Raw genomic sequence first — 27,881 nt, forward strand, 5'->3', positions numbered from 1 at the left:
GTTCCTTGACCACGTTGACCTCGCCGCGTTCCGTTGCATGCATCGTCGATGGGCATGGTGCGTCCCCACTGTCATCCTCTCACGTACAGTCATCTTCCGATGACTCTCGGTTGTTAACCACGTTGACCACATCGTGCCGAGCGCACCCAGACTGGAACGACCCGGAGATGGGGAAGACGGGGCAGTGGAGTCACAGATGGAGAGGAGTGGGAAACTTCACTAGTTCGGGTGCGTGGCAGCACAGCCGCGGTGCCGCCTACGAGAGACAGGAGCAAGAACATAGGTTGAAGAAGGAGCACGGCTGTTGGATTAACATCCAATGGTCCAGCTGCTAGAATCATTTGTTGATTAATTCGACAAAGCCGTGCGTACACGTCCGCTTTGTAGGCCCACAACCCACTCACCAGATCTGACGGGTCCCAGCTGTCAATGGGATGAATAATTTTTTTCGCAAAACAAGGAGGCACTTCCTTCCATGCGAAGATACAGCCGGTGGGTCCCAGCTGTCAGGTGGAGGAAACATTTTTTTTCCAGCTTAATAAGGAGGAACTTTCCTTGCGTGCGACCATGGACCTCGTGGGTCCCAGCCGTCAATCTCTCCACATACAGTTCTCTTCCGATGACTCTCGTTTTTTGACCATGCCACACCGAACGCAGCGAGCCGGTGGACGACGACAAGGCCCCGGACGGGAACGACTCGGAGTTGGGAAAATGCGGCAGGGGAGTCGCAGATTGAGAGGAGGAGAAGGGTTATAGCTGGTTCTGTTGCGGCGTGGGGCTGTAGTCTATGGAGAATAACAGGAGGTGTCGAGGGGTGGAGGGATAGCCTGGCCGGCGGTGGGGTAGCGCTTCGCAGCGATGCATGCTAAGCAGAGCCGCTAGCTGCCGGAGGCCAGACCAGGCGGTCCCGGTGGCGCTGGAGGAAGAAGACGAGAGATTGAAGGTGCATGCCGGCCGTTGGATATAAATCCAATGGCTGTGGATGACACAATCATTTGTTGACCAAGTTAACAACGCCCTGCGTAGGCTTCAACCTATTGGCCCACATGTCAGCCTGCAAAAATGTGGCATACATTTAACCCATGTTCTCTAGAATGTAAAGTCCATTTGCTGGGCTGGGTGAACAAATAATTTCGCGTCAATCAGGCCCATTTATATTTTCTAAGAAATCCCAGCCCATTTGCACTTCCTTGAAATACACATATTAGGTGGGCTCGTTATATATATAATGTTATGTTAGAAGGAGCAATTAATATCAAAGAATAAACCGGAGAGGCACATTATATATATATATATATAATTAAGAAATTAGTGAGTTATTGCTCAAAATAAAAATGAGCGTGTTATTATTAAATTGGTCCTTAAAATCTTCGCAAGCTTTTGTACGCAATCACCAGGATTTTCCTTGCCTGTGAGTCAAAAATAACCAGGATTTTCCTTGCCAACTTCCGTTAAACATTTACTTTTATAAGTTAATAACACATGGGATGTTTTTATAATGTATATATAAGTCTCTATAAAATATACGATAATAGTAATAATATAAATCTTTCCCTAATAATAAAGCATGGGTTGACTCTTTGGGTTCACCGTCACAATACGCTTCTTTCCGTGAATTTACGCTTTCAGTTTTTTCCGTTAGTTTTGATCGACAGTCCGTCCAATTGCTGTGAGGTGGTACTAAAAACTTTGTCCATCCAATTGGTCAACGTCCACATTCTCTTATTGGGCATGCACGCATGTTTCGGCCTGCATGCACGCTTCTGTATCTGTACCTTACCTGATTTTCACACATGTACTCGGAGTAATCCCACCTCGATCGCTTACATGAAAGTCTACCAGTTTATATACCTAGGAAAATTTCATATCAACAACGAGCCTCTTCAATCAACAAACACAGAATGAGAACGAAGGGAAATTGTACAACAAAACGGCAGTCCAGCATGAAGCTGGTCAGTCCGGCGCTCGCCGGGGTGAGGAAGCGGAGGCGCAGCGCGCAGATGCCTGCGACGCAGCCTGTTCCACACGTTGGCCACCTCTACACCGCGCACGACATGGACACGAGTGCGGCGGTAGGGTGGCTTGAGGCTCGTGGTGGACCGGATCCAGCGAGGGGAAGGTCAGATTCGTCGGCTTGGAGAGGGAGGTGTGGAGGAGCACGCGGGATAGAGGGCGGAGGAGGATGGAGGCGGAATGCCGAGGTCGGGCTGTGGACTCGGAGTGGAGGAGCCACGGAGAGGCCCGGGAACCACCACGGCAGCCATGAGAGCGAGATGGGCCTGGCCATGCTCGGTGGTCATCAGCCGACTTCGTGTTTCTCTGCTGATGATCCCTGACCACCTGCTGCCCGGGGTCGGCTACATGTTGTTATCTCAGTTTGCTTGGTAGTTTCATTCTTGCTTAAGATTAGACCTAGCCGTGTAGATGCAGATGGACATTGGAGGTACAGTGTTGGCACTGACGACTTGGATAAAAATATTTGTGTATGCACTCCGAGTGGGTCAGTCTATATACACTTAAATTTTCACATTCAGTTTCCTTCAGTTAGACGACAGCAAGGAGATAATGCACTCCTTTTTTCTGAAAAAATATCATAAGGGACATCTTTTGGAAGAATGACGAGCCATGTTGGCCGTAGTTGGAGTGAAAGAATTACAAATTTTTTGTGCCAAATAATCAAATATAGCACTGGTTCAGGAAAAAAACCGAAACCATGAGAAATGTTGTTGTTGGATGTCACTGCGCATCATATATCCTCTTGGCCATGCCGGTCATAACAGCAACAACTTTCTTCAGGCTGGTGATGCTCATATTGTCAATCATTCTCATTGTGGTGCCTGAGACAAAAACTCCAAAGGCAGTTTGGTAATTTATGATGTTATTACACCAGAGCACATGTAATGACAGACCCGGTAAAGAAGAATAGAACGTAAGTGTGTGCCATATTTTTTCCCGTTGCAATGCACGGGCCCTTTTGCTAGTATATATAATGTGGTTAGAAGGGAAAACATAAATTGGACACAGCATTACTTTTATAAGAGACCTGCGTTTTATACCCCACAGTAGGCATACTAACAAGTTCACACACAAATACAACAGAAAAGGTAAACATTCATATCAAACTCAGGTTCACAGGACACGTTCATATTCATAGCCAACATTCACTATCAACAACTCAAAAGATTCATATATACACAAGCTCAGCATATCTATGCATCCAAATGATTGATAGATCACACGACAATATTCATACATAATTCACAAAAAGATTTAGATATACACATGTTCAGTATGTTTATGCATCCAATTGATTGAGATCTTAGCCAATATGATCCATGGGCGAACTTTAATTACCTAGGGTATAGACTGGTAATTGGTGTTCAATCGGAGGTACTTCTTGCTAAAATTGGTTATTGTACGAGTAAACTTTCGAGTACATAAGAGGCAGCACAGACAATTTGAACTTTGCTTGTAGGTTTATCCTCAAATAGTGGCCTCGTGCCGAGGGAGGTTTGAGCAACTTGGCCACTACTTTCATCCAACTAGTTTACTGGCTCATCTTGGTCATGTATCTCGCCAAAGTTCTACATTGCAGACGAGAAAGGAGGTGGTTGAGAAAATGAACCACCCAAATTTTTTATGCAGTTCAACTGAAATGGAGCATCCTTGGTGTGCAGACTGATTCAGTGCTAGATGAATATACACGTCAACCAACTTGTCTGGAATCTTTAGACTCCATGCCATATAGTTCGCTACCATATGTGCCGATAACCAAAAGGCACAAGTTGGGACCAAAGACTGGACTGCGTTTTTCTGGGCTATGCACCAAGCAATATTTTTGGCGTTCACTCTCCTAATACTTGGAGTTTGACAATTGGTTGACGCCGGTTGATACTCGAATGAATATAGGCACTTCTTGTCAACATCGATGCTTGTCTGAGTGAACTTTGGAGTACATAGCAGCAGCATAAGTACCTGTCCATCTGATCATTTTGTGCAGTTCTACTGAAATCACCCAATGTAATGATTTGCCTGCGATTTCAGGCTCCAAATTACTCCTTTATGAAATCGGCAAACAGTAGCACAATACCATATTACCAATACATATGACAAGCACAATAATCAGGATAAAGACCAGTACCAACCTGTGTGAGGTAGCATATCAATTACTATTTCCTTTGACTAGAAGCCGAGATAAGCCAAACGACTGACAGCAAAGGAAGAAAGCAAGTGGAGATTAGCGACTGACAGGAAAGGATGGAAGCTGTCGAGGCAATGAAGCACCCAAAGTTTTTGTGTCGTTCCACCAAAATCGAGCATCCCTGTTGGCACATATATTGAGAGAGTGAGATTACTGTAATAGTGGGACTAGTTTACACTAACAAATAGAAGCACCCTCATTATCTTAATGGGTAAAGTTAGCAACATAGTAGTCTTGCTTAAAGAGAGGTATTAGTTTATTTAATCAGTGCCAATTAGCTCAACTCAACACTCAAAGCATTGCCGTTTATCATAGGTTGCAAAACTTTAACGTGCAAAGATAAAGGAGTTTCTCATGACAGTAACACGATACAAATAGAGATGATAGCAAACTAATATGGATGAAGGCCTTAGGCCCGTACCAACCTGAGAAAAAAAGCTTATTCATGTAGTCCCATAAGAGATGATAAAGCACTCACTCGAATCACACAATAGTATATATTTTTGTGCACTTCAAATGTATGGTCGAAATCACTCTTGTTTACCAGTGCTGAGATTATATCAAAAGATTATCAAGAACTTCCAGCAGAGTTAAAGCACTGGCTGGGATATAGTTCATTGTACTGTCTTGTGTAGTTCCACTAAAATGTATGATTGGCACAACATGATCCCTGTTTGGACAAGTAGCAACAAGGTGAAACCTTCATTAGCTTAGTGAGAAAGGATAGGAAGACATTAGCATATTACTCAAATAGTAGCATCAAATTCATGATGGACAATACGCAAAACATTGCCTCATTGAACCAATGGCAATAAATTGACATGCAAAACAATACACTACCAGGAAAAAGCATAGTAGTAGCGCGGGTTAAAAGCTAGTAGTAGTGCGGGTGCCTGCGCTACTACTACGGCGCTACAGCTAACTAGTAGTAGTAGCGCGGTGCATCCCGCGCTACTAGTACGTGTGTTAGTAGTAGCGCATGTCTGTGACCTGCGCTACTACTATTAATTTGAAAAACCAAAAAAAAATCTCAACCCCATGACGCGCGCACGTTGGCCGGGAGCAGGGAGATCTCGTCCATGACGCGTGCCTCGTGGAAGCCGTCGAGGGCGGCCGCGGAGGCCAGCCCGGCGTGGGCCAGGAGCTGGAGGACCTACATCTTGGCATCGTGCGTGGGGAGCAACACCTCGCGGCGGCCGTCGCCGTTGAGGTCGGCGACGAGCGGCGGCAGGAGGCGGTCCACGTCTTCCGGAACAAGAAGTCGCCCTCGTGCTGCCGGAGGAGGAGGGGGATGGGTCAGCTAGCGTTCCGGATCGAATCGGAGATGGGGGGAGGAGGGCTGACCTGGAGCAAGAGGAAGACGGTGAAGGCGGCGAGGAGGAGGATGCCGTGGTCGCACTTCCGCATCTTGGCGGCGGCGAGGAGCTCCGGCGACCGCCCACCGAAGGGACCTCAGAGAGGGAGGGGCAAAGAAATCAGAGTGTACCAGCGGCGGCCACCGCTGGAGTATGAGGGAGAGACGAGGAAAGTGAGAGGGGGGAAAGTGAGGGAGAGAGGAGGGATTCGGCTGAGGATACGGGGATTTCACCTACCTTGTACTTAGTAGTAGCGAGGGGTGTAAAACCGCGCTACTACTATCAACTTGGTAGTAGCGCGGGTTTGTACCCCTCGCTACTACTATGGCATGTCCCGGGAGGGCACGGTAGAGACCGCTTAGTAGTAGCGAGGGTTAAAAACCCGCGCTACTAGTATCAACTTAGTAGTAGCAAGGGTTAAAAACCCACGCTACTAGTAAGTAGCAGTAGCGAGGGTTATAAACCCTCGCTACTAGTAAGCGTCTGTCTATAAGCTTTTCCCTAGTAGTGATAGCACTATTATGCCATGATACCAATAATATTCCCTCCCTGCTCCACCACATGATTCACCTCCATAGACAAACATACACACGTACATGATTCAGCATAGGGTCCTACTAAAGATTTGTTTAACTCCAACAGGAAAATTAGGCAGTAATAAATTAGTGGTACTTAAGTACTCCTAATTAATTAAGTGAGACGGCAGAAGTGGAAGGGCTCCCTTGAGGATCGTCTCACATGTAAGGTAGTCGTTACTGAAGCCCTTGAATGGCCTCGACTGAGGCCTCTGGCTTCAGCTCGCCTTGGCACTGTTTATTCTTCTTCTTCCTCTTCATGCTCTGTTTCTCTTTCTCCTCACCAGTTGGTGAAACCAAGTACATGATTGGCCTTCTAATTCAGAATTGGTTTTTTCAATGAGGGAGTACAAGTGTACTAGTAAAAAAACAACATTATTTTCTCATGGCAATCAGAAAATAGAGATGAACACATGCATTAAATATCATTCTTACCTAAAGGAAGGTTATGGCGCAAATATGGATGATGACGATTGGAACACAGATCTCCCTTTGTGCAGTTCCACCAAAATGAACCAACTGTTCCATTCTGGCATTCCAGTTAAACAGCACAAAAGTCACTTCTTTTAAGAAGAGTTTTGTGTAGTGCACCAAAAGGTCACAACAGCAACCAGGTGAATTGGATATCCCTATTTGCACAAAAAGGCACAGAGGAAACAGTTAGAGTCTCAAACAATTACAGGCAAAAACATTTGTCTAAACTTGTCATGGCTTGTAACAGTGGCATGGCTTCATTTTTACCAGGGACATTAGATTAAGAACAGTGGGTGCACCAGCAGTCCAGCACCATGTACATAAATAGGGGCATAAAGTGGTGATTCATAGTTTGTTGCCCCAAGAAACAAACATCCTAGAAACATATCTGGGTTGGTCCCATTTTTGTTCACTCTAGCCACCTACTCCTATGTGTGGATAGCAAATCTAGTCCTGGTCATACCACTGTGTAAGTCATTACCCCTATATTTCCCTTTTCGACCAAGAGATCGGTTGGATGACCAGTCTGTACTACTTTCACCCCATTTCCTTCCTGTTTGTACCAAGTTCGATGTACATACTAAATTCACCCACCCCCACTTTATTTCTTGTTTGAACCAAGTACTCCCTCCGTCCGGAATTACTTGTCATCAAAATGGATCTGTCTAGAACTAAAATACATCTAGATACATCCATTTCAATGACAAGTATTTTCGGACGGAGGGAGTACAAGATTCGACTCCATGAAGTAGCTTTACCTCTAACAATAGAAGAAAAAAATATGTGACGTTGGACCATCCGATCGAGAGGGGCTGAGAGGTAGAAAATGATGCACATGCAGCGACGTAGCGAGCTGGGGAAGTAGAGCTAAGGCGGTTTCGAACGAAGATATACCTTAAGGTTGTCGGGATGTGGATAGGTGGGCGGCGGGAGGCCGGATCCACCCACAAGCAACGACGAAGGGACCGGAGGACCTCCCGTGCCGGCGCTCGACCAGAGATAACGGTGCAGCCGGCAGTGGGTCTCCTCCCTCGCTATCGACGACGGCCTAAACGCTGCCCCTCCTCCCCTTCACCGGTGAAGGGGGATACGTCCGGATCTGTAACCAGCGGTGAGGATAGAAAGCCAGTGTTTTTTCAAGGGAGAAAGACAGTGTTACTACCCCTATCTTGTTTAGATCTGGAGAGGGTGAGAGTGTGTGAATAGAGCAACCCTAGCAAGCAAGCGCGGAGGCTCCGGCCTATATATACGTAGTGGGATAGTTTTCCTTTTTTCACTCCATCAAAACAATCGTTTAAAATTGTGTACTACTACATGCCAGGTCGCGGTTTTTTTAGTTGTTGATTGTCTTTTGAGATAGCTACCCGCTTGTTCCAAGTGGTGTTACGGTGTGCCAGGTCGCACTTTGTATCATTCAAGTCTGGTACTACAAGTCCCTCCATTAAATGAACAACCACCCCCTCGTAAAAATTGTGAACAAGCCCACGGCTAAAATTAGCGGAAACGTGGATTTCCCCAACATGCATTATTATTTATATTTTCTACTCCCTCTGTTCCTAAATATATGTCTTTTTTATTAGCCACACCTAAGACAAGAAATTTTTTTATTAGCAGTGAACCCCACATGTCATAGACACAAAAATTGTGGCAAGATTCCCTTAGGCAAGCCAAAGTGTGTCTAACAATTTGAGCAACTCAGGTTAGGCAAGTGTGGCAAGTGTGGGAAAAATAATGTGGCAACATAAGACAAACATAGTCACAATCCAAGCAGCCCCGTAATTTTTTGTGACATGCATGAAAATTTGGTTAGTTAAATTTATAGTCAAAATTTGGCAAGGTGCATCAAATCAACACAAGCAAGTATCAAAAGGAAAGTCACGGCATGCATGCATGCGTTGTACTCCCTCCATTTCCAAATATAAGTCTTCTTAGAGATTGCAACAAGTGACTACATACGAAGCATAATATGTCTACTCCTACATACGAAGTAGCCCATTTGAAATGTGTAAAAAGACTTATATCGAGTGCAGTGCTTTGATGTGTCGTGTCAACTCGTACAAGACCAAGAAATTTGATTACTACAATGCCCTCTCCCTCGCGGACTGAGCTCCGGTGCCTTAACTACACCTGCCTTTGGCTGCATGACAGGAGGGCCAACCACCTGTTGGGGCCACCTATCGTAGACGCAAAGGCAGGAGCAGCAAGTAGAAGCTTTCGCTACACGCTATCCCTCCGGCACGAGGTGGACGGACATGCAGCAGTGGATTCGATACTGTAGAAGTAGGAGTAACATCATTGTCCGTCTTCTCGAAGAGGCGAAGAGCCAAGCGCAACCCGAACATGGCAGTTGCAAACGCTCGCGTGGTGCAGTTCCTTGGAGTACTAGCCAGGCTCTTGCATGAGACAAAATTGCTATTGTTTAACAATTAAACTCCATTATCCATTGGTTGATACTCATTCTGCATAGGTCCAATTGCTTAGCACCGTTTCCTCCTGGGGTCACCAATGTTTATTTGCTAATTAATAGCATTGCATGCAATGAACTAGCTGTTGCAAGTCATTAAAAGCATGCACACCTCTCATCTCTTATTGGTTGATATGTCAAGAAACAAGAAACAAGGTAGAAGTTAATGCACCGCGCCTAAGTGTTTTGGGACTATTTGGTTTCCGTAAGATGACTTACACACCTAGACGGAGGGAGTAGTATAGCCCTGTAAACCGGAAAGGAGTATTTGCCTTTCTAGATATTTCAACAAGGGACTAGACTACACCGTGTGCAGTACTCCCTCCCTTCCGGTTTATAGGGATCAAATCTCAAATCTCATGAACCAAGGCATTTTGCGATTGGAGGAATGTATCTCGTACTTTACAAAACTACCCTAATTAAACTCATGCATTAATTACGTAGTTCTCTCGTTTTCCTCTCCGCCTTGGTCGCGGTGCACAATATTGAGCACTCCTATATGACTAGCCGCTCTATCTACATGCGGGACATTTCAAAGCATCCGGGCCCGTGTGCCATCCACCAAATCACAGCGAGGTGCTACAGTCGAGACTCACCTGTCATCCTGTCATGACCCGTCATATCACAAAACCCACACCTTTACCAGCAGTGGTAAGGTGGCCTCCAAGTTGGACTGGACAAAGCAACCATTATTTCACTGGAATGCTCATTCAAGCCCTTTCTTCCCTTTCTTGAAGAAAACCTCACTCCAGGCTACTCACTTCTGCCATTTTTCTTCTGTACCGACGAAGGAAAGGTGGGCGAATCGGTTATGCTGCTATATTTTCATTCCAAGAATCTTCTTTTTGCAAAGCACCGACCGATTCTCACATCCTATTCTTTTCCCGTTTTCATTGCGATTGTGGTTTCCTTTCGATTGCTTTTTGTTTGTCAGTTCATTGATGGATCCTGGAGCACTAGGCAAAGAGTTGCCGGCGGACAACCCACTGGAGACAGCGATCTCCAGGAAGCGAGCACCGACCAACGAGTTGACCATGTTGGCGGGCCAACCCATGGAGACGAAGAACTCCAACAAACAAGCACTGGCCAAAGAGTTGAGGACATTGGCGGATGAACTCCTCAAAGGAAGCTGGAAGAACGGCAAGGGCCCCATCGTGCCTACCCCAGGAACTCTGATTGCCACCTATGTGAGGCTCAAGACCGAGTTTGAGGATATAGTCGTCGTTGAGAAGCGGTATTCCCCTGGCAAGGTGATGGCCCCCATCGAGGACGAGGAGATGGACCCCGGAGGGATGAGATCCCCCGATGAGCTGCACTAGGTGAAAAATAATGGCTTATTACCATAGTTGTGGTTTTTGATTATTTGCAATGTGCTTGCAAATATGTTAGGGTTGTGCAGGTGCCGGTGGATGTCCTTGATGATTCCGATGTCGTGGCCCGTCCTGTTGGCATCGCCCCGGAGATCGATTCCGATGCCGCTGTCCATCCTATGGACATCGCCCCAGAGATCGATTTCGATGTCGTGGTCAGTCCTGTGGACATCGCCCCAGAAATTGATTCCCATGCCGCTGTTCGTGCTATGGTCATTGCTCGAGAGATCGATGACAAGAAATAGTTGGTCGCGCTAATCCTTCAGGGTAGTTTGCATTGCCCTATGTTTAATTACCAGAACGATACGTGTTACCAAACCATCTTAGGTCTAGTGCACTGTCTTGTGTGGGCGGATCTTGCTACTTTTGTTTGATAGTGAATCATGCGATGAATCATGTGAACCCTCTCCGAGTTATGGAAACATATGTATCCTCACCAGCTTTTGATGTAATATATGGCATTCTTAGATGTAAGTTTGAACTGTTTATCATATCAGCAGGGCTTGTTTGATGATTCTTGGTGTTAGTAGGCTAGCTACTATGTGATCTATAGTACTTGCAAAACACTCACCGAAGAGAAATGTTGGGGCTGATGAGCTCGTGGTACGCTTATATTTATCCCTCGTCGATCGACCAATAGCCCTAGCTCCTAAAATTGTAGGCTTAGCGATCGATCAGACAATAGTCGACATACATTCAGGCCTCATTTGGTTCATAGGGTAGGAAAATTGTAGCAAAAGTACAGAGAATGTGCAACACAAAATCATAGCAGTGCAGAGACGTACTCCCTCTGTTCCAAAATAGATGACCTAGGCGGGCTAGTTTGGCCTAGTGGGTTTCAGTGATATGACCTGGTACAGTGCCGTCCAATCTTCGCGTGTGGTAGCAGTATTGCGGGTATAGTAAGTTTTCTTGAAGAAGCGAAATTCAACGAAGTCATGATGGTTCCTTCGTCCGAACAACTTACAGTGGGAAAGGTTGGGCCTGCGACACGACCGGGGTAGACCAGGATAATTTTGTGCATGGCAGGTGGACCAGGATGGTCGACGTCCCACATGTCGGCGAATGAAAGTATTTTTTCCGATATAGAGGACGAGCAACGAGTATTCCTTGTTTATTTTCGATGAAAGCTATTGTCTCCATTGTTACGACGGAGGAGTGTGAAACACGGCAGCCCAGTGAACTTGGCATGTGCACCACTCCCTCCTTCCTCATGTAATGCCCAGGTTACAGCTTTTTCTCACTTTCTCTCTATCTATTTCCTCTCAAATGTTTTTTACCTTTCTTTTTTTAAGACACAATTGTTTTTATGCCTTTTTTAGAATTGTTTTTTATACCTAGGAGCACGTGTAGAGACGGGCTCTTGTAGAGCCCACTCCTTGACTTTGTCAATGCCTCTCTCTCCTCCACATAAGGAGTACTACTTGCTATGCATGCATGCGACGGGCAGCTGGCGTCTTGAGGGGCCAGGGCGGTGAGAGCGGCCTCCGGAAGCGGTCCGGACTCCAGCATGGCCCACCTCATATTATCACCATATATTTCTTGGAGTCCATGCACGGAGGGCGGGCGATCTCTTCTTCCTCCTCCGTTTCTCTCTTCTCAGCCGACTCCCACCGAGCGATTAGATTTCGGCTATCGACGGTTTATTCAATTACGGTCCCACATGTCAGTGAAATTGCAAGACAATGCGTGTCCCCTCTGGTGAGCGGCATGCAAGCCGGACTTTCGGGGTTGCAACGCATACGAGTCGTAAGTGTGCCGCCTTTTCCTTTCGAACTTGCGAAGCGTAACATTTTCGCGCGATCGATTGATAGAAATCTAGAACAAAATGACGAGGGCGGTGCTTTCCCGCTCGTTAGGCGGGCTAGTTCGAGTGATATGACATGCTACAGTGCCGTCCACTTGCTCCATTTTTATGTAAGCAAGAGTTTACACTCTTACGCGGGAGGAGTGCGAAACACCGCGGATCTGATTTTGATCGAGGGATAACTGTTCCCTGCCAAATAATGGAGGATTGTTAGAGATTATAGCATGATAGTTAGGGCTCTAGCGCCGGCCCACAAATTTACACCAGCATCTGTCTGAGGACACTAATGGATGCCATCCGATGCTGCCCGCATACCTTTCGACAACTATATGAACTAACCGGACGAAATTCGTGCAAACAAAGCAAATTTCAAATTAACCGGATGAAATTCATTACATTTCGAAAACTTTTCCTACAAACTGGACGAAATTCATTACATATTTCGCACAAACCGTACTAAAACCTACTGTAAACCTAGTCTAAACGATTGCCGGCGCCCGACCACCATGTCCGGCCATGAACCCGAGAAAGCCGGCCATTGCCTTTGCCTCCTCCTCATCTGCCTCGATAACCTCCTCCTCCGGAGCACAAGGTTATGAAGATTTCCGCCTCCATGTCGCCGTCAAGCGGCTAATTGGCCGCCGATGTTTACCCCACCAAGCTTGGCATCGACTGAGTGGAGTAGAGGTGGCCTCCCCGGGACCAGAGCAGTGGTGACCTACAGTGTACTACTCTTCCTCGCTGCCGGCTGCGCCCACACACGCGCGCCGGCTTCGTGGTCATGGCGGAGGAGGGCGGCCGGGGGGGTGGCAGTGATCTCCTTCGTTTGCTCCTGCAACAGTACATTGAAGAGAGCTTTGGAGTGCGCCCGGAGCGGAGCCGCCGATGTCCCTCGTCTACTCCTGCGACAGTACGTCCAAGAGAGCTTCAGAGCGCCAGGAGGCCATGGTTGAAGTGGTGCCGACAGAAGGAAGGGACCGGAGGAGAATAAGTGTGGGTCTTTGGCTATGGCTGGGAGCTGGGGCTCAAGTTCATATAGCGGGCGAATGGCAATGAGCCGCGGCAGATGGATGGACAACTGGCGTCGGAGTAGGTTTGTCGGGCGTGAATGTGGATGCTACTTTAGTGACTTAACTGCAGATGAGTTTGGGTTAGTGACATGTTGGCCCAACGGGCATCTGGCCCGCATGTCAGTGACACACCAATTGCACCCGTGGTTAAGTCCGGTGAATGCGGCATTGACATTCTAGAGAGACGGTGACTGTTTCAGGCGGGAAGTGCGCGCTAGCGATGGAAGGGGTTTCGGTGTGCAGTGGTACTAAGATCGGTCGCTCACGATAGTACATACTCCGTACCATACTACCATAGTACCATCTCTAGCTTAGGGTGTTTTATAGATTGTCATTGTGATGGATGGTATACATGAGCAAGGCAGTCCAAGTATGACCGTTGGTGTTGAGCCAGGTGAATACATGCTCGGCGTTCGCGTAGGCCTCCATCAAATGTCTAAACAGTAATGTCAGGCACCGCCGGGGCGCGCAGGTGATGGGCTCGCCGTTTGGGTTGCGCCATGAGCAGGACTTTGATTTCGAGGGCGACGTGCATGCATTAGCATGCTTTGACAGCGTGAGCATGAATGTCTGATGCAAGGTATTTCATTTTCATTTGGCTGACGAGGGTGTGTTGCAGCGACGAGTCCGTGGTTTGATTCCCCACATACGCATAATTTTGGTTTTTACAGTATTTCTTTCTCCATTGACAGGTAGGCCCGCGTAGATAGATAAAGAAACAAGCTGATGAGGCGCATGCGGACTGTTTGACTGGTCAACCAGACAAATACGGAGCTATACGCTGAGCCAGTGACCGTATAATCACCATATCTCGTATACAATGATCAAAGTGAGCTATCAAGACAAGTCCGATGACCGCCAATGCATTTTATTCGGTAATAAATGACCAGGATTGAAGGGGTATCCAAATTTGCTTCATCTTCTGTCCTTGAGCTCTTGACAAACCAATGCACTATACGATTGTCCGACCACTCCACCCCAGAGCTCTCACCAAGCGTCGTTCATGCCACCGCGCCGCATAATAACCGGTAAGTTAGCGATGGCATCCCGTCGTGCCGAGATCCTCGCCGCCCACGACCGCACACAAAATGGTAGGGAAGCGATGGCATCCCGCCATGCCGAGTTCATCGCCGCTCGTGACCTCACAACTATGTGGGAGGAATTTGAAGATGCCAAGGCCGAATGGGCGGTAGAGCAAGAGGCGGCCAAAGCCGCACAGAGGGAGCGAAAAAGTCAGAAAGCACTCAAGAAAAGAGAGGCCCACCGCTGCAAGAAAGAAAAGGACGCACGCGCTGCTGCGGAGAGGTCGGGGGAGATCCAAGCACGGTGGGGTGTCGCCGACAAAGCCGGGAAGGAGAACGACGGCGTCTGGCCAGCATGTGAGAAGTAGTACTACTAGTAGTTAGTGTGTGTGTGTCTGTGTCTGAGTACGAGCATGTACCAATACTACTAGTTACTACTATAGTTTTTAGAGCAAATTACCAGTACATTAGCCTAGACTAAAGGAAAAATTCCAATCCTAAGCATCAAATGGCATCTCTTTCTCTATAGGAATTGATATGCATGTCATCTCACTTCCTATGATTTTCATATTCCTATCCTATGAACGAAAGGTGGCCTCTATTGGAGTAACTACTGTAGCTACCAGTACTGCCGGTATAGTAGTTTTCTTCAAGAAGCAGAATTCAACGAAGTCATGATGGTTCCTTCGTCCGAGAAACTTCAAAGTGGGAAGTGGACCTGTGATTTGACGGCTCATTAGTCATTGTTACTGCGGCGCGACGACCTGGGTGACTCTCCCTTGGAGTTCTGCGTGCATGGCAAGTGGACCAAGATGGTCGACGTCCCACATGTTGGCGAACGGAAGTATTCTTTCCGATATCGAGGAGCAAGGAAACCGCGTGGTATAGTATCACTACTGATTGGTTCGCAAAAAATAGTGTCACTGCTGATTTACAATTATTTTTTATTTCTGATGAATGCTACCATTTCAACTCTTATGACGAAGGGTGTCAAACACGGCCGATTTATAATTATTGGTTCGCAAAAAAATAGTGTCACTGCCGATTTATAATTATTTTTTATTTCTGATGAATGCTAGCATTTCAACTCTTACGATGAAGGGTGTCAAACATGGCACATGCTGGATGTCCCACACGTCAGCCAAAGGAGTGGGACATGAACAGCATGGTAGAGCCCAGCGTAAAAAACAGCATGGTAGAGCGTCTCCACTTCTTCCACTTCTGGGTCGGAGACCACACGTAGTAGTACTTAGTGGTATGAACGATACAAAGTGCGACCTGGAGAGAAAGACACGTCTAGTTGGAAGGTCTCGGGGCATACATGTAAACAACTATAAAAGTTAATATGTGCCTCCAACTAATATAGTAGTAGTAGAGTACTTAGGCACGTACTCCATAACATCACCGTGCATTGCACGTACAACATTTAGTGGTAGTACGTAGTAAGAGACAAATGCCGCCCAAGAGTTCCCTTCTCGACCTACTTTTGGGTGTTTGGTAGAGTGTATGGAGGGTGCATGAGTCCACACTAGTTTAGGACAAATACACTAGAAGCATGCATGAAGAGAGCATGCATGAAGAGGGGTGTTGAGTTGAGCATGCATGAAGAGGGAACAACTATTCTGAGACGAGAACGCAACCATACACACCCTATATGCCATGCATGTTCATACCATTTGTGCCTTTCTAGTTCACTTGCTACGCTACATTACTCAGGTTCGTACGTCCACTCCTGGGTACATGTCTGTCTCGTAGTTCCAGTCCCACGTGTTCTTCATATAGATGGAACGATCCTTGCATAACACGTGCACCTTGATGCTAGATGTCTCGCGTGTTGGCAAAAGGATGAACAAAGCTCACGTAAAAAATAGAGTGGAAGAACATAGATTCCGGATGACCGAGAAGGAGCAAGGAACCTCGTGGTGGAGCGTCTGCACTCATAATATTTAATATTATTCAGCAATATAAAATTAACCAATCATCTCCACAGTGGACTGGAAGAGTACGAAACACGGCAGCCCAGTGTAGTTACATCATACTAGTACATGGCTAACCCACGCTATCACCATATTTCTTGGCTTCCGTGCATACCTGTCTCTAGTAATCCAGCAGCCTGTATCGCTTCTCCCTCCTCGTCTCTATCAAAGTGCGGCGGGCTGGCATTTCTGCCGTCTATTGAGGTCGGTTAACTATCACATGTTAGCAACATGCCAAGAGCATTCTAAAAAAATTCCTTTCACATTTCGCTTTCAAAAAGAAAAAAAATCCTTTCACGTACGAATTTGCTTGTATGCTTTGAGCAACTTGCATGTCCTATACTGCTCCTGTTTGATACTCTAATTTAGCTAGAGGTTAGACTAACTCATGACTAACCCTGAACTAACTATGGCCAAAGAGGTGTTTGGGTGACAAGGTTAGATTGACAATAAATGCACTTCATGGAGAGAGAAAAGTGATTTTTCAGTGGTCCCAACGAGAACTATCTCCAGTTAGCACCTCTTGGGTGGGATAGTTTTTTTTGTGGGTTCAGTGCAAGTTGCTCCAATTTAAACCCTCATGCTTGGATACTTTAGGGCTATTTGAGCCCCAACTAGCTCAAACTAACTCTAACCCATGGATCCAAACAGGGCCTATGGCCAGTCTCGACGCGGAGCAGTCACGTGCACCGGGAAGCGGCGCTCTCTCGACCGCCGTGCCACTTCAAAGCCGGCGCCAGTGAGAGGTCGCCTCCGCTCTGGCCGGGCATTAATGCGGCACTGACGCTCCAGGGCGACGCTGACCGTATCATGCGGGAAGCGCGCACTGGCAAGGGAGTATAGGTTTTGAACCGTTTCAGGTGTAGTACTGGTAGTTTGCAGAACTACTCAATTATTGCACTCAGTTTCTTAAGAAATTGTGGTCAAAAACGTTACTCGACAGCCCACTTCCCTTCTCCTTCCTCTTCCACCACCCGCGCACATCCGCGGGAAGCGACCGATCAACCCTTATATAGGAGTGCTAGCACAAAAAGATGCATGCATGACCACTAAAATTTCCATATTAAAGCGCCTCTCCGGCGGGAGTATGTCGTATGTTGTTACCTTCGGCCGGCCCATGGCTACCGGGCGACGGTGACCAGAGAAGAGGCGGCGGGAGGGGAATGAATGCAGCTAATGTTTGGGTTCGCCTTCCGGCTTAAATAAATGCGCAGCATCACGTGTACCCGCGAGTGCACAAATTGTATCATACGTGTCTGCTTAAGTGGGCGTCACGTAACTGGTGTGTGTGTGTGTGAGAGATTCTGAGAGACAGAGTGCATGTGCGCGACTCTACTCTTCGGACATGTACTCAACCTTTTGCATCGGGATATAAGTATAATGGTATTTACTTTAGCTAGTGATTTACGTGGCCATGTTAACGTGGTTGTGTCAAAAAAATGTCACTTCCTGCTCGTGATTTGCGTTATATAATTACAAGCAAGATTCTCGTGCATTGCAGGGAACATCAATATGCATTTTTTTTTTGCAAAACACCTGTTGTGATTGACCCATGCAGGAGTAATCCCATGTGTAAAAACTAATGATATCTCGAGAATTTTATCGGAAAACTGGTATCTCAAGAATGTCATCGAAAAAATGAAAGATGAGAGATAAGGCGAGGAGGAGTGGAGCGTGGTGGTGACTGGTGGTCGGAATGGGCGGAGGCATGGGGATGGACGGCGCCGGCAGGCGGCAGCGGCCACCATGCATGCTAGATTGTTCTAGAGACTTATTCCTTTTTTAATTGCTGAGAAATGAGGTTGCGGGAGATAATGATGTGGAGAGAGGTGCGGGTATCTTTTGTAAAATTATCATAGTTTCCTTTCTATCCTCAGATATAGATCATACGGTCTGTATTACAAGATGGCAGGCACACCATCACAGCCAACTCGTTTTTTTATAAGGGTGCAGATGATAAGTTTGCTGACTACTAAAGTAAAGTGGAATTTGTCCATGTTCTGCAAGTAAATAATGGTGATTGTTTATCATACGAGTAAGGTTGGATGAAGGGTGGTAGGAACAAATGCTCCGCCTAGAGCATGTGTGTGTGAGATGGAGTCTTAGTGTGTGTGTGTGAGAGAGAGAGAGAGGAGAGAGAGAGAGATGGAGTCTCAGTTTGTGTGTGTGTGAGAGAGAGATGGAGTCTTAGTGTGTGTGGAGGGTGCGTGCATGCGTGCGTGCGTGTGTGTGTGTGAGAGAGAGAGAGATGGAGTCTTAGTGTGTGTGTGTGTGTGTGTGTGTGTGTGTGTGTCGCGGGGTCCTCTGTGGCGGATGTAATTTAAGTGTGCATGGCTTCATCATAGAGAGGTGATGTGTATGGCAAAGGCCACCAACGATGGGGTGCGAGAGAGAAAATGCCCGTAGAGAGGGAAGAGAAGGTGTGTGCCGTGAGAGGAGTCGACATCGAGAGAACGTGTTTGTTCAAGAGACACCGAGGAAGACTACTATATATCGATGGTGCATGTAGGCGGGAATTAAACAAAGGGATGGTCTTATTGGTTTCGGGGATATAGGGGAAGAGTGAGAGGCGGGGGGGAGCTAGAAGGAGATTGTTAATGTGAGTGTGTGTTTTACCCATCCAGGCGGAACTTATGTGCACAAAAGAGGAGAACGATTCGATGTGGCGTTAGGATTGAGGGTAATTAACTATGTATGGAGACATAGAGACCTTGAACGTGCATGTGCGAGAGGTATACATGTATACGTGGGATGTGTGTGTGTGCGCGTGCGCATGATCGAGATAAAAGAAAGAAGACATAAGTCATAAGATCAACCACATGGGAGAGATGGATCAGTAAGACAATATGCATGCATGTGAGAATGCAGGGAAGAAGGCCCGACAATTGAGCATGTGTTTTTGTCTTTAAGAGATAGTGGCGTGGGCTGGAGCATGCATCTATGGCGAGCAGAGGGAGTGAGGCGCAACGATTGTGCAAAAGAGACCAACCTATAAATGCATATGTATGGAGAGACATATATAGTGTGGGTGATAGGAAGCAAGACTCCGTGCGAGAAAGAAATGTTGACGGAGAAACCACAGATAGATACAGAGATGGAGATGCTAGCTAGAGGGACATCTGCTAGTTTGGGTGTTGGAGATGACCGTCGGGTGGTTCAAAGGGTGAAGTTATATATGTGCGTGAGAGGGCACTTGACTGCATGTAGAGAGAAACATATGTAGTGTGCGTGATAGGAATCAAGAGTGAGGGCGAGAAAGAAGGTTGATGGAGAAATAGATAAATAGAAAGATAAATATGCTAGCTAGTGTGCATTAGAGATAGGAGTCGAGTGGGTCAAAAGGCTGGGTTATGTGTGTGGGTGTGAGAGAGATAGAGAGAGGGTGCATGTGAGTCACATACAAACAGATATCAGAGAGAAATGAGATCCAGAGAGACGGAGTTTTGTGTCTGCGAGAGAGAAAGATATTTCACAACGAGAGTGATAGCTAGAGAGACATACGAGGGAACGCAAGATATCTCTAGGGAGAGAGGGTGTGTGTGAGCGACATACAAGAGAACAATGGAGAAATATGAGACCCTGGGAGACAGAGTTTCTGTTTGTGTGTGAGAAAGAGATATTGAAGAGGAAGAGTCGTAGGTTCTCATATCTAAGGAGCGAAAGACATCTCTGTATGAGGGGTGTGCGAGTGGCACACATGGGAATAGTAGAGAGAAATGAGACCCCGGGTGACAAAGTTTTGTGTTTGTGTGAGAGGAAGAGATTCCACATGGAGAATCATAGTTAGAGACACATAGCAGGGAGCGAGATATACTTAGAGAGAGAGAGAGAGTGATGAAGGTCGAGGGAGAGAGTACCGTCAGTGTGTTACGAAGATAAAAGATCATTGTCGACATACAGGTAGCACGAGAGATACCTGAGAGACGATGAACGCGTATAGGTCCAGAGAGATAGTCCTATATAAGCATGAGCGATAGCTATATGAGACGAATATCTGGATTAAAGGGGATTCAAATATTTAAACCAGAGATCACGACATCGATAATATCATAACGCAAATTGGTGTATCAAACATGCATATTTATTTGAATTTGGGCACACGTGTAATGTTATATAGTTTATCAATATTGGTGATCCATAGATTCTTCAATTACAAAAAATGCATGGTTTATATGCAATTAATGTCTAAACGGGATTACACTATATGTTGCGTGTGTGAAACACATTATACATGTTTGAGAAGTAAAAAAAACCACATGAAACACACAAATTGGAGACAGTTAGCGAGGAATGCATACATTGGATTTCAACATAAAGTGGTTTCAAATATTTGAAAATCCAAATTGATGGATACAACCTTATGAATCCGAGATCATGCCATTTGTAAACCATATTTATGTATAAATGGTGTTGTGCTTTTGAAAGTATATATAAAAAAATGATGTATATAGAATGTAATTCCAATTGAAAATGGATCCCGCCCGAAAAAAATATAGAATACAAACGGGATTCGAATTGAGTTGGCACGGTAAACGTGCACTCTGCAAAATTTGAACGAAGCGGGGAAAGTCGCAGTAACCACCCGAAACCAAAATCTGCGAGATAGAAATCACTATTGCCTATCCCTGCCACGCAAAACCTATTTGCTAGATTTCTATAGGTTTCGATAGGGGTAGGTTTGTAATTTCACCCAAACATGACGTAATCGCCTCTCACCCAGATTCATACACCGTGGGTGCCAAAATACAGTGTGTCCTCGGAAGAAATCGACTCCCTCCCCGATTCATATTCATACACGGTGGGCGCCAAAAACAAACTCTCGTGGGCAAATATTTGGTGTATGCGAGATAAACGTCCTATCCCCAACCGACTAATGTTGCTGTGATGTAGTAGAAATTTGAAACAGGGCTAACTTTGTAAATTTCCTCGCATTTGAGACAAGCACGCCCTGAATACATGGTTCCCCCTTCCTCTCTACCTCCCTTTTCCCCATTCGTACTCCGTGGGCGCCAAAACACCCTCTCCACCCCACCCTCCTCCATCCGCCACCGTCCGCCACACCATCCACCGCCGTCCTCCTCCACCATGCCGGAGCTGATACCCCGACGCGGCCGTCCATTACAAGATATCGACCTCTCTCATCCACGGCTTCGGACCGGGATCCTTGCATCCCGTCCTCTCGCTTCATCCCCGCCGTCGTCCACCTTGCCGACGCCGCTCCTACGACCGTCTCGTCCACCGCGCCCCGCCGCCACCGTCTACCCTCCTAGATCTACTTCCACGCCGCCGACAGCCATCACTACCGCAGCACCGTCAAATTCTCAGCAGATGCGTACACGGCGCCGCACCAGAGGCGGTACTCTTTCGTATCTGCTCAACTTATTTAACGCAGCAAGGAAATAGATCGCCACTGCTTTACTCTAATTTCTTGTCTTGGTTGTGAAGTTGCCTTTGTCCAGTTTGCACCTTCAGATCCGCCATGGCATGCTCAACACTATACTCCCAATGCTTATGGTTTTCCCTTTTTATATTCCACACTAGTTAAATCACAGTAGACTAAATTTCAAAATTGGGTCAGTCGATTTTTCAGAGCTCGCCGGAGTTCGGCGGTGCGATTGAAGGGGCTCGGGTGGTTGTGGGGCCTCTCCGATCGAAGAAAACTCAACACGGGTGGGGGTTGTGGCAGGGTGGGGGTGGGGGTGGCGGAGGAACACAGGTGGTGGGGGACGGTGGTCCGGCCGGTGGCCCGTGCGGTGTTCTGTATGGGAAGAACCAGAGACGAGGAAGAAGAAGGGTTAGGAGACGTAGGATCTTCATCCAACCGCCTGAAATGGTCAAGAGATAGCTGGGAGTTGCATTCTTAATGCGCTCTGGTTAATCATGTGTGGGCACTGCGCAACCAACATTTTATTATCCAAAATCTTCTTGCTCTTCTCTACCATGTTCCTCTTCCGTTCTTCTTTAATATGTACTCTCTCCATTCCTAAATACAAGTCTTTGTATAGATTCCACCATGGACTACATATGGAGCAAAATGAGTGAATCTACACTCTAAAATGTATCTGGATACATCTGTATGCGAATCATAGTGGAAATCTCTACCAAGACTTATATTTTGGAATGGAGGGAGTATGATAGTAGTACAGTATGTTCCTTGTACTGAAGATGAGCAGGGACATTTGCAGTGTAGAGGTCTATACGGTCGGTTGTGATGGACACTTTGAGCCTCTTTGATTCGTAGGATCTTGTAAACATAGGAATAGGATTTGTAGTGGCCTGCCCACTTGAATCCTATAAGAATAGCAAGGAAATGCGGGGAGCTGTGTCGCCTTTGAGAGTTACACTGATATTAACAGTACCACACATTCACTTGAAGAGAGCTGGTATCCGAAGCCTTTCTAGCCGTACCGGCATACTAGCACATATATTCCAGAAAGTTCCACTTTGCTGATTTTACTCTGATGCTTAAGGTTTTCTCGTTATATCTACACTATGATCTGTGTAGCTGCTTTGTGTCACACTAGCAGCAGTCCACTCTTGAAGCTAAACACTGCAATGACTTACAAAATTGGCACCAAGGCATTGAGTGCCATTCTGGATGCAATGAAACTCATACGCTCCCCACCTATTGATTCTTGTTCAGAATATGATCCTAATGACTATTCTAACCTCGAGGAGTCAAAGGCAGATGGCCTGTCCTATTCACCCATCAAGGTGCATGTTCTAATTTGGCAATGTTTTATTGATTGCGGGTATCTTGCATATGTTGTCTTGCATTTCTTCTACTTTGTTGCACAACCATCTGCTTAGTTTACTCATCATATATGTCGAGATGCCCCATCAATTATCAATACATATTCCATCTGTCATCATACCATGTTTTTCCACTCAAAAGTTGTTCTTGTGCATCAGACATCAAAAAGGAAGAGGGTGATTGCTGAACCTGAAGGAGCACCAGCAAAGTCCTTGAAAAACGTGGTGGCCGGAGAAATCAGATAGCACCCCACTTATATTGGATGTACAACCAGTGACACAAAACGTAGGATAGACTCCAGCAGACTGTACCCATACTTACTTCACTGGCCACACCACTAGCCCCACCACACAGGACCTGCACTCCAGCAAAAGGTATACCGATTTCATTTGCCATAGCACCAGTTGTACCACAGAAAAATCCCACTCCAGCAAAAAGTATAGCAAGTCCACCGGCCAAAGACCTATCCCAACTGCAGAGACGACCAATTCCTGCAGATTGGAACCCCATTCCATTTATTCCCAGTTTAAAAGACAATGCTTTCAATGTTGTTAGGGACTACGTGCATATATTCCCATCATGGGAAGATTATTGTGAAGACAAACACCATTTTCACATCTTCCTGTCCAACTTACGTGTAAGTGCTATTATACATGGTTATTATTTTCCTGTTTTTTGTTGATTGAACACATCAATGATTTACATTACATTGTTGTAACTAGGCGAGGGTCAATCTGTATAGTCATGACGAGCAAAGCTTGCTTGTGCTTTTCAAGGAAGCATTGCAGCAGTATCAGTGCTACCTGAGGAAATCACACTTTGATGGCAAGTCTATAAACGAATTTTCGGTGAAGTCTCATGTGCTAAATTTAGAAGACATTGAATGGAAAAACCTTGTTATGCACTGGTCTCGTTCCCAGGATGAGGTATTGTCTATGAAATCACATGACAATTCAAACTTCTACTTTTCCGCATGTGCCTTACGGATCTTTTTTTGCAAGAAATCTGCTCGAAGAAGAATTCTGGTTTGACAAGAATGACAGGATATCGCAAATATGTTGCCCGCTGCTTTGCTCTTGTTAGTACATGTTGTCCTATATCACTGTACTTCCATACATACCTGGTTCATTATGTGATAGCAGTATGCATGATAGCTTGCTTATCAATTGTTCGCTAAAATTATCTGATCTGTATGAATGGTTACATTAGTGTAGAATATATCCAATGCCAATGGTTTTTTAGCTCTGCATTGTTCTTCTAAGTACATGTTGTCCTTTATCAGTGTACTTATAATGACAGGTAGTTGTTCATGTACCATCACTCTGCAGCTTATTTTCCTTTGCCCTCCATTTTCTACACATCAGATCTATATTTACTCTTACTATAAGGTTGGTACTGAAGAAGTTTAGCTGTGCATTGCACTTGGCTGTACCTTTTGCCTGTATCGCTGCACTTACATTTATAGCTACTTGGTTATGTAGCATCACTCTTCATCTTATCTTAAATAATTCTCCATTTTTCGTATGTTATCACATCTATATTTACTCTTAACAAAATGTAGAATAAAGGCAATGCTTTTGAATAAGATTCTGTGGTAAACTTCTTGAATTGCTCCCCCCCCCCATCAGCATGGACAAGGCCTTTGTAGAGCATGTCTTCACCAATAATGTAAGTTTGTCCATCTCAAGCCTTCAAACTTTGTTGTATATATTTGGTTAGGCATGACTGCAACAACTATTTATTTTTGGTGTTTGCATCAAATTGCTCATTTAAAGTTTATTATGTAGTTCATAAACAAAAATTTGTCCTTTCTCAATTTAAGTTTTCAGTTGTACAACCAAGTTCCTTCTTCATACCATGTAAATTAAACTATACAGAGCAAGTGATCTTCTTTTGCACTGCATGTATGCTTCTGTTCTTCATCTGTAATCCATTGGTGTGGGGAACCTACGCACTACAACACAACGTCATATTCTGCAGTGTCTTAACTATGAAAAATGTCATATCATTCTACTATTATTTAAACCGTCTCTTTATTTGCCAATCTAAAATGGTATAAATTGACAGCACACTGACCATTGATACTTATGAGTTCTTGATCTGTAAACCAGGGGTGTCGTGAAGCTGCCAACTCCTTCACAATGTCATTTCCTGCCATGTCATGACCTGAACAATACCATATTGTGTTAATGCAATTTTAAACTGTGTCACTTTATTCGTTAGTAAGAAATGTGATGAATTGTCAGCACTGATACTTTTATGTGAAAAACTTGTCATCTGTCTGCTTGTTTATCTTTTAGAGTGAGGGAGATATAAGTGTTGAACAAGCGCAGTCTCATCATCTTGCTCAGCTGCTTGCACTGCAGCTCCCCAGCAGGGCTTACCTTTCTTGAACTCTATTGAAGTGTTGTCGGTTTTTTATATTATTTTGTCGGCGTGTTTATTTGCACTGGTGGCGATCTTTGATGCCCAGTGTATGTAATCTGTTGTCTGCTTGTGCTTTATTATCATAGTGGCGAACTTTGATGCCAGTGGATGTAATATGCCGTAATTTCTTTATTGTATGGTCTAGGTTTTTTCTTATTCATGATGCTGCAGTTATTTTACCGTATATATATCCTGTCTTCACAGTAAACCGGCCAAACCGTAAAATTACGGTACATAATCGGGCCATCATGCAATCACGATGTAGGTTGGGGCTGAAACGTGCCGAACAGCTCACGGGCCGGCAGCAACCCGAAATGAACCCCGGCCCATGATTGTGCGAATCAAATCACGGGCTTTTAACAGGCCAAAATTGTCTCGGTCGTTGTTTGGTCCAATCAGATATCGGCTGCGAGCAGGCCGGATGCAAACCGGGCCGTAGTTAGGCCCAACTATATGACGGGCTTTTAACAGGCCGAAATTAATATAGGGCCGAAATGATAATGGTCCCTTAACAGGCCAAAACTAATATCAGGCCGAATTACTAAGTGGGCCTTTAGCAAGTGGGCCCAAAAGCATAGTGTCCAGTTGACGGGCCGAATCTGATATGGGCCATAATTGAGCCCAAAGCCTCTTAAAGGGCCGGACCTGATCTGGGCCATAATTTGGCCCAGAACATGGTAGGCTTTTAATGGGCCGGATCTCATATGGACCACTATTAGGCCCGGAGAGTGGCAGGCCATTAATGGACCAGATCAAATATGGGCCGGCATTTGGCCCAAAACATGGCAGCTAGTTAATGGGCCGGCCTACTAGGGTCCTCAAAATCTTGTGGGCCTATAGCTGGGCCAACCCATTAATGTCGGCGAAATCTCATGGGCCTTTAGCTGGGCCGGCCCATTATGATCTGCAAGAATCTTGTGGGCCTTTACCTGGGCCGGCCCATTATGGCGCACAAAAATCTTGTGGGCCTTTACCTGGGCCGGCCCATTATGGCCCGCAAAATCTTGTGGGCCTTTAGCTGGGCCAACCCATTATGGTCCGCAAAATCTCATGGGCCTTTAGCTGGGCTGGCCCATTATGGTCCGCAAAATCTTGTGGGCCTTCAGTTGGGCCGGCCCATTTAAACTTGATGGGCCGGTCCACATGTGAACATATCATAGGCGCGTCTCGCCCATTGGATGAGTGACACCTGTGCCAACGCGGACCTGACACGTGTCTCCTCCAGCCAATGATGATTTTACATGTGGAAAATCCCCATTGGTCGGGGCTGTTAACGGGTTATCGGATCCAAAACCCGACCCGATAGCTTAACGGTGTTCCGTTACGGTGGATGCCACGTGTCGGTCACCCTTGATGAAAGCACTTCTGTGACGCGCGATTTATCGTCATGGAAGTGGACACTTCCGTGATGATAATTTTGGTAATGTCATGGAACACTTCTACGACAGCACAGGTATGACTATCTTGATTCTGTCATAAAATCCTCATGGATGTACATGCATGACAAAAAGATGCGACCTACTGTGACAAACACGTATCATCACGGAAGTGTATTTTTTTGTAGTGTTAGGGTTCAACATCATGTCTGTCTCAATGCTTTGTGATCTTGATATGGTTGTTGTATTTGGCAAGTATTGTTGTGTTGTGATCATGGAAGCTGAAAATTCCAAAGTCTTCGAAGGCTTTAGGAGAGGAGATTTGTATATTGTTGATTTCTCTACAGGACCACAACCTGCTACATGTCTACTTGCAAAAGCTTCAGAAGGTTGGCTATGGCATTGACGACTTGGTCATGCTGGCATGAGGAATATGCACACACTCACGAAGAAGAAGCATGTCATTGGCATTGAAAATGTCAAATTCCTCAAGGATCACTTATGCGGAGCCTGTGAAGCTGGAAAGATGACCAAGGCCAAGCATCCAGCAAAGACTATCATGACTACTACTCGACCATTTGAATTGCTTCACATGGATCTCTTTGGCCCTACTCACTATGCCACATTTACTAATGTTGCATCTTTATATGGCTTTGTCATTGTTGATGATTATTCTCGATATACATGGGTGCATATCATCACTTACAAAACTGAAGTGCAGGAAGTCTTCAAACGATTTTCTTCGAGGGATTCAACCAACTTTGCTGTGAAGATCAAGCACATCAGAAGTGATAATGGAACTGAGTTCAAGAACACTAGTCTTGATGACTATCTTGATGAACTTGGTATTACTCATGAGTTATCTCCTACTTATACTCCTCAGCAAAATGGTGTCGTGGAGCGCAAGAACAGGACTCTTGTTGAGATGGCCCGCACTATGCTTGATGAGTACAAGACACATCCTCGCTTTTGGCCTAAGGCAATTGATACTGCATGCCACATCATCAATA

This window comes from Triticum dicoccoides, chromosome 7A, assembly GCF_002162155.2.
Source record: "Triticum dicoccoides isolate Atlit2015 ecotype Zavitan chromosome 7A, WEW_v2.0, whole genome shotgun sequence".
Taxonomy (NCBI): domain Eukaryota; kingdom Viridiplantae; phylum Streptophyta; class Magnoliopsida; order Poales; family Poaceae; genus Triticum; species Triticum dicoccoides.